Source organism: Barbatula barbatula (genome assembly GCF_947034865.1).
Source record: "Barbatula barbatula genome assembly, chromosome: 22".
Classification (NCBI taxonomy): domain Eukaryota; kingdom Metazoa; phylum Chordata; class Actinopteri; order Cypriniformes; family Nemacheilidae; genus Barbatula; species Barbatula barbatula.
Window position 1 is genome coordinate 12,797,965 of NC_136785.1, and position 16,246 is coordinate 12,814,210.

Consider the following 16,246-nt stretch of genomic DNA (forward strand, 5'->3'; position numbering starts at 1 on the left):
GTAAAAGCTTCAGTCATGTTGCTGTGTATTTCGGCCTGATTTCTCCTCTTCCTTCAAGAGGCATTGCGCAAACACATCACTCCAGCGTGGGGGTGGACAACCCCACCTGCCTCATCTCATCTACAGATTACCAACGTCTCGGAGAGACAACCCAACCTGAATGACAAGATTGATTTATGCCAGAGGCTTCTCTGCCCTCAGCATTGAAGGCTGTTGAGCCTGTCTATTGATAGGCAACCCCCGCCCCCCAACAGTTACCTTTCATCGCCATTATTGATCAGGCCGTATTTCAATGGCGCGTGACCTGGGACATTTGTTGCAGATTGCCTGCTTGTCACTCAGGCTGCAGCGAGGTCGTGCCCCCTCGCCACTCCCTTGCGTTAGACCATCGTATTACTATTCGCAGGAGAAGCACTCTGGAAGATTGTGTCGACGCATACAGAACCCTACTGAGCGAGGCGACCGTGGCTGCCTTGGTTGAGGGGATTGTATCGGAGAGATGGGAGGACAGACGGGGGAGTGAGTAGGTGCCAACATGCTCAAGTGACTGGCTTATGTCTGATGCATTTTACTGTAGTGTAAGGTAAGGGACCATTGCCAAGGTACTGGCCTTCTGTCACTGAATGGCTTTACTTAGAAGTGTGAATGTGGCACATGAAGGATAGTGCTGAGGTAAAGGATGGACAGATGCTTTTGTTTAAGGGAAGAGGTTATCTCTGTCTAATTATTATGGAACACATATTGATTTTTTGGGAAGCTTTTTATTCAGAAGACATTTGAGGAGAACAGGATATTTTGGCAGAGACAAGGAATAGCACATGATCCAGAATGGATTGAAACCCGAGTCCCTCTTACAGTATATATGTCATGGGCAAATGCTCTGCCATCTGGGGCACAGCTTTGACAGGCTAGATGTCAAGAAGAAGTAATATATGAGCAATACGACAGATCCTCTATACATTGCTGAGAACTTCTTTTAGCCAAAACAACCCAAGTTTTATACGAACAGAAATTAGTCTGCAGACTCTGGCACCCTTCCAATGCTGAGGGCAGAGAAGGTGCTGGCTACAATACGAACTAACCATCTTTCTTACTCTCAACAGGTGTTGTTCTGGCTTTTGTTGAAAATAGTAACTTGGTATTAACACTTATTATATTATTGATCCTGTTTGACATATTGCTTTATTGCTCCCTGAAGTCGCTTTGGATAAAAGTATCTGCGAAATGACTAAATGTAAATGTCTCAAAAGCTCACCGGCTCCATTTTGTGCAACTAGCCCATATGTACAATTGTCACTTGTACGATTTAGTGGTGTTAGGTTTAGGCGCACGGCTTCACTTCTATCTTTTTCGACTCATCACCCGATTTTTGATGACGTACATCATACAAATTCATACACCGCATCGTAAAATAGCGGATTTCGTAATATTGGATTTGAGAGCAACGGTCTCATTGTGTTTCACGGTAGAAAGTCAGATGGTGCCACACAAGGGACTGCAAATGCTAACCCAATTTCTTTGAACTATTGACACTTAGTGAAGGTTTACGGCAATTTAGTAAAACACAGATTATTTTAGTGCATAGGGGTCTCATTAGCTGTTGGTTAAAACTTGTGCTATGTCGTATGGCTTCGAAAACCAAGAGATGGCTTTCTTCTCTGACCAGCTGGATGTGCTGCAAAGGAAAAGCTGACATAGATTTACCACAATAGTGATGTGCTAACTGATCAAATTGGGCCATAATCACTCTAATCAAAGTCTAATCACTGGTTTTTGCTGGAGTGGCTGCTCTGCTGAGAACAGCTTAATAGAAAGCAGCCATCTATGTGTTTGTGGTGATCCTTTGAAAGTCGATTTCACCCTAACATTAGTTTCACCATAACAAGACTAAACAAATGAAATTAAGCCTTGCAATACAATTTCAATTAAAGTGTTAATAAAAGGATATCATTTTGTGTTTGTGTGCATGTAAGTTAGCAGGTCTTCGACTGTTCAATCGAAACCATTATGGTTTACTTTAGATCATTGCGTGGTGTTTAGTCGGCATCCGTGCACCCTCACTTTGTCAACAATGCAAGTAATCAGAAGGACAAGCTTGGCCATCAAGTCAATGAGGATTTTGCGCACGTGTCCTTGTTCATTTGCTTACGAACAAGAATGGACATTAGCAGTAGCTGTGTTTGTATCACCCTTTGTATTTACTGTATTTGGATTAATGTGTGTATAAAAAAACAAAAAGCTGTGATTGGTCCCTTTACATGTCACTCAAATGGCTCTTCTTGTCTAAGTGTGCACTGCATATCTAGTTTAAGCTTAAAAAAGCATCAGACCTTTTTCAACATCAAAGGTCTAACTATGCATGACTACTTTTGAACTAACCCCTCTGTTTCTACCTTCTACCACCATACGAAATACTGTAATTCACAAAATAATCTGAGAAATAAAATGTAATTTCGTTGAGGCCTTAGCCTGAAATTATTACATGCCCAGTCTACCTTATAACCAGCCTCTTAACTGTCCCGGTGTAACTCATTTAAGTGTAGCATATGTGTTGAAATCAATTGAGCTGTAGGTCACGTGCAGTGTTGTGCCCCATGGGGCGTGCTGGCGATGCGACAGCTTTAGCAGGTGAAGCTATTACCGGCACAGTCAGCCACACTGCATACACCTGCCTTCCGCCCGGCAGGTGAAACAGGGGGAGATGCCGGACACTGCAGGAACAGGAAGGACACCAGTAGGAGAAACGTTTAGCGTCTCAGGAGGAACAGCAGAGCCTTCCTGCTTAACGTTTAAAGCGGGATTGGCTCAATTGTTAGGCCTAGTGTGGGGATGCATGGTCGCCTTCACACCATTGAGCACATGGACAGGTCCTGGTTTTGCAGGGTAGGGAATATTATTTGCTCATGTAATGTATGTAATTCTGCCATGGAGAATTATGGGACATGTTGATACATAGTCAAAGCAAGTCAAGAAAATTTATAGCGCTGTTCCAGCAATTCCAAACTTGCAGTTGTGATCATGTCATATCTATTTGAAGATATTCAAATCAAATACAATAGCAGTAAGTGGTCTGCATGATAAGCAGCCATGAATAATCCTCACATTAACTTCTGTTAAACAAATCTTGTACTGTATAGCAGACCAATAGCACTCAATAAAACAGTAACAAGAACTACAATAAATCAACATTAGACCATTTGAACTCATTGCATTACAAATATCAACATTGCTTCATATCTGTGAAGGCCGCTAGCAGTTTTTGCTACAGTACGTCCAATGGGCTTGTCAAAACAAGTCCTTTACGGAGACTTTGATTCACTCTACAACAGCACGCCGTTTGGATCCGGACGGTAACAACAGCTCAATCTGGTGAAGAGAGGAGGAGAATGAGGGGTTTGAAAACAGCATGGCTTGATTTGCATGTCTGGGGGGATGGGTGATCTGGGGTCTTGTGGATTCTTCCTGTGTGCTTTTGCCACGATAACGAAACGCTGTCCGAAAACATTGGCGTAACGTTAAGTAAAATGTAAGTAAATCAAAGTGGATCTGAAGCAGGAGGAATAGAGAAGGAAAAAAGCGAGGCATGTTCTAGAGAGACGGCAAGCATGAGCCTGTTTGACTCCAGCTTTTGATAGTGTTGCCATGGCGACCAGGAGCAAATCTCCCAAGCGTCGTCATCGACATGACTCTTCCCGTGGAAACGGAGGGATAAAAATAGACGCGGGCCCAGAGAACAAAGGACTATTTAAGAGGCAGCGAGAAAACAAAAAGGAAGCGAAAAACAGGCGATGATGAAAAAGATGACACACGTCTGGCTGATGGATGTAAAGCAGACAGACCGGAGCAACTTTTAAAATGGCGGTCCTTTGATTGACAGTAGAGGCTGAGCTGCGGTGGCCAGGAAATCCCGTCGTTAGTGCAGCCCATTTTAAAGCAGCAGTGCTGTCGGACTGGCATGGCCACCTTGTGTGTCTGTACCGCTCCCACACACTCGCTCCGTTGAGCGTACCAGACAAACGGCAACGGTAGCCAAGCACACACCTCTGCGTTCTGACGTTCACGCTCCTGCCTAGCATTCCAGTTTTTGTGGAATTCGGAGTGTACCCATTATGATGTAATAGCAGTGTGCGTTTTCGATGGCGGCACTATGCGCAGACCCAAGGCCTATAAAATAATGTTTTATCATTTTATCAACTCCTGGGGTCTTGCCCACCGCTGGGGCGGCGAATGCTAAATTGCAACCACCCTCAGCGTCGACAATTTATTAATCATGCGGATTGGTAATTACGTGTAAGTATTCCCTGTCAGCCGCCACAATTTCCATAAAAGTAGGTACACAATAAGTTTTGGCTTGGGGCATAGCTTGACTGTGTCTGCTAATAATGATGTGACATTGCTAGTATAGATTTTTTAAAGTCTGACCGACATGAACTGTCACTGTACGGAAAAGAGATGTGTGAAACTTTTGCGTTCTGTGAAAAACACAGCGTAAGGAAAACACTTTACGATGAGTTTTTCTTTTGAATCCAGTTGGGCCAGTTTCATCATACCGATTCAGCTAAACCTGACTAATGAGTAATTATCAGGTCATCTTATTTCCCTTTTGAATCTGACCTGCTCTCGCTCTTATGGACGCCAGGATCCTGGTGTTGGAGGAAGCGCCTGGGGGAAGCGTCCCGGGTCCCTCTGGCCCAGCGTGGCAGCTGGCCTGACTGTCGGCATGTGGCTAATGGAATGCCTAAACCCATCTGGAGCTCTCCTCGCCCTCCCCCAGCCCCCCCAAACACAAATCCAAATGCCAGCTCTGGATTCTGTACACCCACCTGAGTCTCCCCGGATTGCCCATAACATGACGATGCCCACTTAGGCCTCTGCACTGTTGAGGGCTGGCTACGGAAACCAGTCTGTACACCTGAGGAACAGAGCACAGAATTTCGTGTATTTTAATATATTCCATAATATATATAATTATAATATTTGAATCCCTCACATTTTTTATAATTTTCAATACTTTTCTATTTCAAACTGAACACAATGATTGCGTTTAATCAGGTTTTTCCATTGGTGAAGCAAAGAGTTAATCCCGCCTTAAACTCGAGTGATTGGTTGAGCCAATGTTGCCATGTCAAACTGGTTGGGACGCTCCAACGATGCAGCAACATTAAAGCATCACACCGCCACAGTGTTTACACTTTCTTGTTTAGACTCTTTTTCTAGACTGTTAATAAATTATGACTATTGTATATTTGTAATATGCCTGGGATATGTCAATAATAATAACATTTGATTTTCAAATTAATTTTATACACCCTCATGTCGTTCAAATGCAATGTTGTTTAGTTACCAATGTTCTTCGATATATCTTCATTTGTGTTCAGAAGATGCGGGTGAATAAATAATGAAAGAATTTAAAATGGTCTGTAATTGTCTTTCATAGCTTTGTGCATACTATATACATATAAACTACACGTCACATTCAAAAGACATTAAAAGAATTGAAATTCAAAAAAAAAAAGGAAATTATTTAGATTTGAATTCATATTTGAAATAAAATTTGCGCACATTTGTTGTAAATAGAATGTTACTTGATGAACAATTTTTATTAAATTGTTTATTTCAATTTCAGTGAATTAACAGCGTTCACCAAGAAACACAACATTTTCTGCAAAACACTTTTGCAGACACACACCAATCGGTTTGTTGTTTGGCAATGAGCAGGTCCTTTGCTCTTTGCACGTTAAGCTGGCAGAACGTTTTTTAACAACCCAAAACCCTCCACAAACTTCAGTTGTGATATTGAACGCTATGGGATGTACAGGAATGGTCTATAATCCTCAAATCAATATCCCTACTGGATGACTTCAATTAGCAAGATTAAATACCTAATGCTCTTTAGTCATAAACTGATAAACCACTATAATCCATTTAGAATATGCTTAAAGGCAGCTGTGCCTCAGTTCGTGTCAAATGCAGTGGTATTCATCCTCCCATGGGGGTCTGGGAGAGTGCTGGCCCTGTTTCTGTATCTGATTTATGGCGGACACCGCTCTGCCCTCCAGACGCATGGAGATATTATGATGGTTCTGATGTGGGTGCTCCACTTTCCCATCTCGCCCCTGGACACTGGCAGACCACAGCGCCTCCTCGGTTTAGCTCCATCAGTCTCTGTTTTTCTCAGGCCTCACCGTGCCTGAACGCCGCCACCTGCTGGACGCTTTCTCATCTGACAGGATAGTGTGTTACGGGTGCTGTTTGTATCACTTGTGATGCTCTGGTCAGTGCTGATTTGAATATGACAGATTTTAGTTCATTCATGAAGTGAAAGTAAAGACTGGTAAAAAAACTGTGTGGTTAGATTGTATTATAAGGTCATTTTTATGGCAGTATGTTTATGTTTTGCTTTGACATTTGCTGTATTTATATGTTATAGTTTTTTGGGGTTTGTACCTTTTTTGCTGTTTACTATTTAGATTAGTTTTATCTCGTAATATATTGAACCAGTCAATTAAAAATACATTATGCACATGTACTGTGTCTATGGATTTTCTGTATGTGATATTACTTTACATAAATTGGGAGCAACTCTTCTGCTTTACTGTACATAATATATTATTATATACAGTCTCTGCTGGAATATTTTATTAGCGTCTCTTGTGCTCAAATTTCTTGTGTGTGTGAACATCCCTTTTTTATTCTGTTTTAATACGCTTTGTTTTAACATACAGTTACTTAAGCAATACACATCATATATGTAATACCCCAAAAGGTTTGAAAATAAAAACACACACTGATCTATCAACAACGTCAAACATCAGACCGTGCTGCAGTACTGCCCAACCACCTCCAGGGTGTCTCAAATATCCGTCCTCCGTCAGACAAGGCATCCATCACTCTGTTTTTTCCTCCCCGCTTTTCACTTTCTCGCTCTCTTTCAATCAGTCTTGTCCAAATGATCCTACGGTGAGCGGGGTGAATTCTCCAATGGCCCTTTAACTGGGCTCTAGGGGGAGATTGAAGCCCGGCATGCCTGAGGGCCGATCTGGGGCCTCTGTAATCTGCTAGCCAGCCCTCCACACAGAGGGGCCGTCCCTCAGTGTGCCTGATAAGAGGTTATCTGTTCAACCATGCACAATAAACTCCATAGTGAAAACCCCGAGCCATGTTTGGACGGGACTAATTCTACACCGAGGATGTAAGAAACATTTGTGTTTCACAGACTACCTTTTCTTATCAAACGTTTTTTTTTTGACAACCTGACAACAAAATATGTGCAGCTTCCCAGGTGTCCTCTTAAAAGTCTAATCCTGTTCAGATAGAAATATCTGTGACTGTGGATATTGTATTTTCACAGAGCATCTCCTTATTTGCTTTGACCTTTGTTGAATGCCGTAAGTCTAATTTTCTTGCTGTGCACGATTCTTCTGACTGCCTGGTGTATCTTTATTATGGATTTAGACAAGTCATTGCAACTTTCAATGTAAAACAAGAGTTGGTGGATCAAATACTGCCTGCCGGCCTCCCATCACACATTAACAGACAATACAATCAATAAGAAGTGTTTGAGATTCTGAGACTGCTTGGCCACCATAATAGCAGCATGATGCTCGCCTTAAATCTTTTCCTTATGCTCATAAATACTGTATATGTGGCCACATCCATGGAATATATAACCTCATGTTATGCCACCATGCAGACAGAATGCATTTACTTGAATTAAAACTTTACCAAAATAGACATTTTCTAATATTCTCATAAATTATTCCCCCTTAAACCATCCAAGATGTTCAGTATGTGGCTTTTTTCTTTATCTGAACTCTATATATATATATATATATATATATATTTATATATATTTTTATGAAAACTCTGTCATAGTTACACACCCCTATGCGTTCCCAGATGTATATACAAATATATATATAGGGTGAATAAACTATGGCAGAATTTTCATTTTTGGGTGAACTGTTTAGAAAGGATTCACTTAATCGCTCTAGATAAGACTATTACAAGCCCAACGCTCTATTAGATGCCAACAATAAATACTGATATACTGCAACTCTAACCATTATCTTCATAAAGAATTGCCGGATGACCAGACAGCGGTTAAGTTTTAGATGTCTGAGAATCTGTGAGACTGTAGTGTACACCGGGAGTCAATAAAAGTTCAATGTAAATGTGTCATATAAATAAAAAGTGCTCAGAAAACGGCAGTTTAAGCTTGGACCCGGAAACAGTACTCCTTACGTCACGGCGTATATAAGCGTAAGTAACAAACAAGTTTGTTTAGATATAGGTGATACAAAAAACAAGGATCGGACTTTGCTTATGGATTTAACTCTCGTTTTACATCTGACGAGATGTCATTAGTTCTTCATAGGCTACCTACGGTTATATTACCCAGAAAGTTCGAGGTAAAAGGTCTAGATCGATAGTGAAGGTGTTCCAGGCAGCCCAAAACTAAGTTTAGCATCAGTGCTCGGTGAAGGTCAAAATAAATGAAAAACATAGTGAAAAATAACATGCCGCAGATATATTACAGAAACTCCAGTGTGAACAGAATTTATTTTCTCAGAGAGCCTCCAAATATAAAAAAATACCGAAAATAATCAGCTTATTTACTAAACCTTCTTAAAAAATGTACGAATAAATAAAAAAACTGTGAGCTTGACAAACTACAGACGTCGTGAGAGCATCCTTTGTCTTCCAGTATTTTGTTAACAAGTGTGTCTCAAGTGTCACTTTCAGTAGAAAACTATCCAATCTGAAAAGTGCAACAGAAAGCATTGCAACACCGAAGCAAATAAGTGAGCAAGACAGGGAATAATGTGAGGAGCTTGTTCCCGGTAGGTAAAGTGAACGAAAGGCTAATGGATATAGAGAGTGCGGCCCTGCGGGATATGGGGAACAAGGATACTCTTGCGGGGAAACGGCTGAGGCAGTAAAAGAAGAGAGGGGAGACTTTAAAGACTTATGGGATGGAGGCTAGACCCGGGGTGAGACGTCCCCGGGGCCCAAGAGCCTCGTCGCTCTGATCCCGCGCAATCCCAGAGGTCTGATTATTTCACAAAGCAGCCTGACCACCAGCTCCAGAGGGTCTCTTTCGAATTTGGGCTAGAGAAGATGCCAAGCACCGAAGGGGCGACTAAAAGAGCAGTGCAGCGAGAGAGGACGCGGCCGGGCAATCCCATCCAAACACTCTTACCTGCAGCCGTAGACTTTCACGGTGGTTATTTGCATTGTTTAAAGAACATCGCTCTTCCGCTGACTGTTGGGCGGTGCACGTCTTAGATATTAAACTCTTGTTTTTAATATCATCTCTAAAGAGACTGCCAGCTCCTCGCAATAACTCCTTGCAAAGTACTTTCGGGATTTAACTTTAGCATTGTCACATCTTTATCTTGTAAAGGAAGACACCGTCTAAATGTTCCTTTCGTAGACTGCTGATTGAATAATGCGGAGATATGTAGATATCCGAGGATGAAAAATAACAGAAAAGTTGGAGCGATGGACTCGCTTTGCACTACATTCATTGCGAATGTCTTTTATTCACCCACACGTTAAAGCTAAAATTGGGCGTGCACCGTTTTTCTGCCTATTGCTTTGTAAAATGGCTTTTCTTAGCTTGCGCCGAACGTCAATAACGCAGCGGCTCACTTTCTCCGTGTAATAAAATTACAGGTTTTCCTCAAAATGAGTTCTCTCTCCATTCACAACACCTCATGGGTTTTTGGTTAACTGCTGTATGTAGTGTATTCCATATAACTGGGGTTATTTCATGTATCATAAAACTTTTATATCCGCATTAACGCACAGGGCTTTATATTTAACCACAGTAATGTTTCAAAGAAATCTATAAAAACGAATCCCCTCAGTCGGTTTTGTCTGCAAGGATGTAGTAAAATGTAATTATGGTAAAGGCCGTTAACTACAAGGGGGAAGGCATTGAACAGGTTGCATTATTGACATGTCACCTGGATGTGGAAGTAGTTAAAGATTGCTCGCATTGATTTATTGATAATCCACTTGGTCATACAAAGTTGATAGCTTTATTTGTTTTGGTTATTTGTTTCCTCGGGGCAAGCATGAGGAAAACCGCTCATTTCCTCCTCTGATAATATCACATTTTCTTTCCGTGTTTGCCGGAACTTTGGCAAGAATTGTAAGCGTCCCCCGGGTTGCCCAAGGACAAGTCCTGATAAAATTTCAATCCTCATCCTATTCACTCAAAAGTACAATACGGATGCTTATCCTCTTGATGTATATTTTTTCCTCGACACACAAAACAAAAATGATTTATGATTAACCAGCCCATTCTGCCTGCAAGACAGCTAAATGAGGCCAGGCTACAAAAACAAATCTCTCAACCGTAGCCTTTGTTTGTGTTTCATTAAAAACTCTCCTACACACTTGCAGGCACACTATGAAAGATAAGAAAACTCACTATAATAGTTTAAACCAGAACTCAAGTATATATATTTTGAAAAAATAAACTTGAGGAAACCCTGTTTGCCAAAGATGGGTGCTGTACTGAGCTATAGGCACTTTTGGTCCTGTGACGTTTCGCATAATTAACTTTCTTGAAAATACTTTTCTCACTTGAATTGTGTCTGCTGGTTATATTTTTGTTCTTTTCTGAACCAACTTATGTCCTTTTTTGGACACTGTGAAATGCAGCATTCTTTATATTTGTTGGTGGAATATGTTGCTTTGCAAAATATGACAGCATGACTTCTTAAATGCAGTTTGTTGTATAAGTTGTTTACCTTTCATCATAAGTGTGAACATTTAAGTTTTCCATAAAAGACTCGTTGTTTATCCAGCAGTTTCACAGAAATGTGCCCACTCGCCATTCTGACTGCCACTCTCATTGAAAATGTATTGTGACCCAGCAGGTAGCTTCTCCAGCAGAAGCCTCAAGCATGATATCGCCCAAGCATGGGTTAAAACAAGGTCACATTTTGAAATGCAGTTCAGTCCAGTCTATGTTTGCCTTATGTATCATGCAACTTTCTGTCCTGTGCTATGTTTTGAAGTCCTTTGTATTTTTTCGTGTCAATTGTTCCTCCCAGGTGTTTCTTTTTATCTTATTAGTTCTCAGTGTACTTCAACCCGGGGCAGTCGAGGCCTATGGTTAGAGACTCGGACTTGTAGCCCAGAAGGCATGGATCGTAGGTCAATGATCAGCACTCTCCACCACCTTCAGTACCACGGCTGAGGCAAGACCCTGGAGCAAGGGTCCCCCAAATTCTCCCCGGGCGCCGCCGCAATGGCTGCCCACTGCTGTGTGTGTGCACTTGGATGGGTTAAAAGGCAGAGCACAAATTCAGAGTATGGAACACTGTACTTGGCCACACGTCACCCCCCCAAAAAAGGTTATTTGTCCGGTGTGAGTTGTTGAATGTTTAGTTTTGTTCCCTGTGTTTGCTTTGGATTATTTTAGTTCCTTGTTTCTTTTATTACTTTGCGCTTTGTTTAATAAAATCTACTTCAAGTGGATCCTCGTCCTGCCTGGATTAATTCCTGTTACAAATGCAGTGCTTGAAATGTGTTAAACTTGTGCTTTAATTTTAGAAATATAAACATTGATTGGCCTTTGACAAGGAAAAACTATAAAATGTTTACATTACTTGCACAAATACTGTATAAATACTTCCGGGACAAAAAAAGTATCGTAGTTGAAAAAGCATCTAGATATTAAAACATTGAAAACACTGTTAAAGTGTTGCTATCTTCGTGGGTGATTTAGTTAACATCTCGTCTTGGATAGAGAAAACTCAACTGTAGTTGCTCTTGAATGATGGGTTTCGTATCAGTCCTTTTGTTCTGCGGGATCCTCCTTTGAGTAATGTTTCAATAAGCTTTACATGTGAGATGTCACACGCTCTTCCGAGGAGGGGCCTCTGGCACCACATCTGCCCGTATCCCGCGAGCACCTCCACCCCTGCAAAACAAAACGACACATCTTGCGATTTCACATCAAACACGTTCGGAAATAATCACCCAACGTTTTTGCCACACTGTTTTCTACTTTGATATGACCTGCAATACCCCGTCTCGACTATTCTCATCACAGATCTCCAAGGCTTCGGCTCACCAGGGGATAATAGATGTGATCATTATGGAAAATGATTGCTTATGATGCACTGCTTATGGCCATTTTAAATATATGGGTGTTAGTCTGCTGTGTAAGACAGTTCGAAGGTTAACAGTCTCCCGCTAACCTCATTACGATTTCAAGCTTCTGATTCTCCTTCAATCACTGAGTAATTTTAGCCCATCTGAATGTTTCGCGACCGTATGGCTAATGTCTTTCCCTCGAACTGGTGTGTTGATGTTTATTAGCTTCAGTGAATGACGAACTTCATTCACCCACCACATCCATCACAGAGGTTCCCATCTGCAGCGCTCACCCCAATCCAATATAATTGTACCCCGTGGCTGTATATAGTTCCCTTCACAACAGTGGAGTTAATAATCAACCCTGCTTTGTGAAAATCTTCACCTTGCTCTCATTGAGTCAATCAGGCGGGAGATTTAGCGTGCATGGCAGCTGACCTTTTACCTCAGCTTGTAACCTCCATCAGAGAAATGATGCGAAGACGGACCACCTGTAGATAAATAATTCGCTTTCAACACGTGTTCTATGATGAATCAAGTTTATTCTTTATCTCCTTTAGCAAATTGTTTGTTCTTATTTAATGCATGATTTTAACAAACAGTCATGATGCTCTCAGAGAACAAATCGTATTACCCATTTTAAAGGCGCAGTGAAGGCAATATCAAAGAGGCTAGCAATAGCAAGGTAGTTTAGAGCGTTGGATCCCACCCTCCCTTCTGAGTGCTCTCCAAATCCACCCTTGCTCCAAAACACACAAACAGCCTGATGACAGAACTTGGTGTGCAAGATGGGTGCATGGATATATGCAAATAGATCAATTGACATGAAACTACGCAGCAAATAAACTGATAGAACAAAATGTTTTTATCCTGCACCTTCCCTAGAATATATACAATAAATGTACATACACTCATCTAAAGGATTATTAGGAACACCACACTAATACTGTGTTTGACCCCCTTTCGCCTTCAGAACTACCTTGATTCAACAAGGTGTTGAAAGCATTCTTTAGAAATGTTGGGCCATATTGATAGGATAGCATCTTGCAGTTGATGGAGATTTGTGGGATTCACATCCCAAAGATGCTCTATTGGGTTGGAATCTGGCGACTGTGGGGCCATTTTAGTACAGTGAACTCATTGTCATATTCAAGAAACCAATTTGAAATGATTCGAGCTTTGTGACATGGTGCATTATCCTGCTGGAAGTAGCCATCACATTTACATTTACATTTATTCATTTGGCAGACGCTTTTATCCAAAGCGACTTACAAGTAGTTTTTTTTTCTTTTTTACAGTGGCACATTACAGCAGAGCAATCAGGGGTAAGGTGCCTTGCTCAAGGGCACTTCAGTCATGAAATGGGTACATGGGTGGTCATAAAGGGATGAATGCTCAGGTATGTCGTGGCATTTAAACAATGCCCAATTGGCACTGAGGGGCCTAAAGTGTGCCAAGAAAACATCCCCCACACCATTACACCACCACCACCAGCCTGCACAGTGGTAACAAGGCATGATGGATCCATGTTCTCATTCTGTTTACGCCAACTTCTGACTCTACCATCTGAATGTCTCTACAGAAATCGAGACTCATCAGACCAGGCAAAATTGTTCCAGTCTTCAACTGTCCAATTTTGTGCAAATTGTTGCCTCTTTTTTCTATTTGTAGTGGAGATGAGTGGTACCCGGTGGGGTCTTCTGCTGTTGTAGCCCATCCGCCTCAAGGTTGTGCGTGTTGTGGCTTCACAAATGCTTTGCTGCATACCTCAGTTGTAACGAGTAGATATTTCAGTCATTCCCATTCTGACATTCAGTTTGGAGTTCAGGAGATTGTCTTGACCAGGACCACACCCCTAAATGCATAGAAGCAACTGCCATGTGATTGGTTGATTAGATAATTGCATTAATGTGAAATTGAACAGGTGTTCCTAATAATACTTTAGGTGAGTGTATATATTAAGACCCATTTACTAGTGAGTGCTATCAAAATATGGAGAGACTTTGAACCAGCATAACAAAAGATTTGGAATTGCCTACCCTGTCTTGAAAATGAAAATGAAAATGAAAATGAATCTTATTTTAAAGGCCAGCTCACACTCAGACAACTATAATGATAGCCACACCAATGGATGATAGTGTTATGTTTATTCTAAGTATTTTATCATTTGAATGATTTAAACAGATTCTGATTTGTCATCAATGTTTTAGCAATCATCTGCTGGCAAACGATCCTCTGGTTATTTATTGCATTGTATTTTATTTAAATGTGTTGTTTTGTTACTTCATTTTATTTATATATATTTTTTTATTTTATTTTATAGTATTAAGTATTTATTTTAAATACAGTTTGTTGTTATAAGTTGTTTACATGTCACCATGTAGCGTGTTTTACCCTTTCTTGGGTTTTTCGTTTTTCCCCTGTAAAGCTGCTTTGGAACAATGCAAATTGTGAAAAGCGCTATATAAATAAAAAATTGAATTGAACCTGTCATCTGTATTTATTTATTTAATTGCCTTGAATTGCCTTAAAGTTATTGGCATAATAAAAATGCAAGAAAGAGATAGTTGTTTAAAGGACCTTTGACTGAATGGTTCTTTGTGGAACCAAACATGCTTTTTCTATGGCATCGCTGTTAAGAACCTTTTAAGTAAACAGCTATTTTTAAGAGTGTAGCAGAAAATGCAACCTTTCTATGGTATGAATTGCAATGACTGCAGGAATTCAATAAATAGAAAATAAATAAAAATTGGATCAGTCAACCAAAGGTAAATATATGCTTGTGAAATTTGATTTGCTAAATTGAAATGTTTTTTAATGTAATCTTGACAAGCTGTGGTATTTTTCCAATTTGAGTCTTTTCCTATTCAGTTTATTTTTCAGATTTGCCTAATACTTAGCCTACATAGTAAGTACTGTAGTTTTTGGGGGCATCTAGTGCTGACTGACATGCCTCAAAGGGACAATGTTGCCGTCCCTAGCCACAGTTTCCATGGTTTGACCTTAAATGCGACTTAGCATCATCTTAAGTCACGCTAGACTTCTCCCACTGACACACAGTACAGGACAATGGTTCTCGTGTGAATACAAACCCTTGTATATAGTGGGACCTGACACATCTAGGTTATGACACACTTTTGTTTAGTTTTAGTAACTGAGTTCTGTTGTATTTTTATAAGGAGTTCTGTGGGGATGCATAAAGGTTATTGCCTTTTTCCAGCTACAAGATATGTGGGCCACTGTTCACTGGAAGCAGCACAGCGCTTCTGGGACTTTTCATCTAAGAGAATGTCTCACTGCACGTTGACCTGGCCTTTGTGCTCATCCTGCGGTTTGTTATATATTCTTCAACTTCCTCAACCCTTGAAATGTTTCATCCTCACACTGAAGCTGTTCAAAGTTGAATAAATGTTTAAGTGCGGCAGAAGAGGAGAGGGAATTCCCTGAGCAGGAAGTCTTCAGTGTGAAAGGTTCAACCTGGTCTCATGGGTAAGACGTACCTCTGCACACTTTTTGCAGCGCCACTAATTACGTTCCAGCAGGTACATATTTCTACAGTTTTCAGACACGAAAGTCCACTGGGGGCGCTAAAGGGAAGATCTTTGTGTGACACATCGATGCGGTCGATACAACATAATTGACAGTCAGAGGTATGTACAGTATATCACATTATCCTAATGCTGTCTGCGTTAGTTTAGTGAAATTGTAAACTTTTACGTTGTTTTACTGAAACATGTTTTCTCTAATGAAAACTTAACTGTAACGTTAGAATCATGTGAGTGCTCGTGACGCCATTAGGACAGTTAAGTTAAGCTAATGCCTGAGTAATTTAGCTAGCGTTAGCCACCGCCGACAATTAAAGTTTTGTTTTACAATTAACGTTACGTATTCTGCGGTACATTTAGTAGCTAGGTGGCTTGTTACCCGAATAGCTAAATAATGTTGGTGAACTTGGGCAAGAGAAGTGATAGATAGATCGCTGTATAATTCAGTGTATTATTCGCAGTAGTGGACAGTAATGACATTTTTATCTTTTTACTCCGCTTTATTACATAAAGCATATCGTTACTCCTTATTTTGAAATAAAGAAATCACGATGTGCCCCTCATGAAAATTGATTATTAAACTG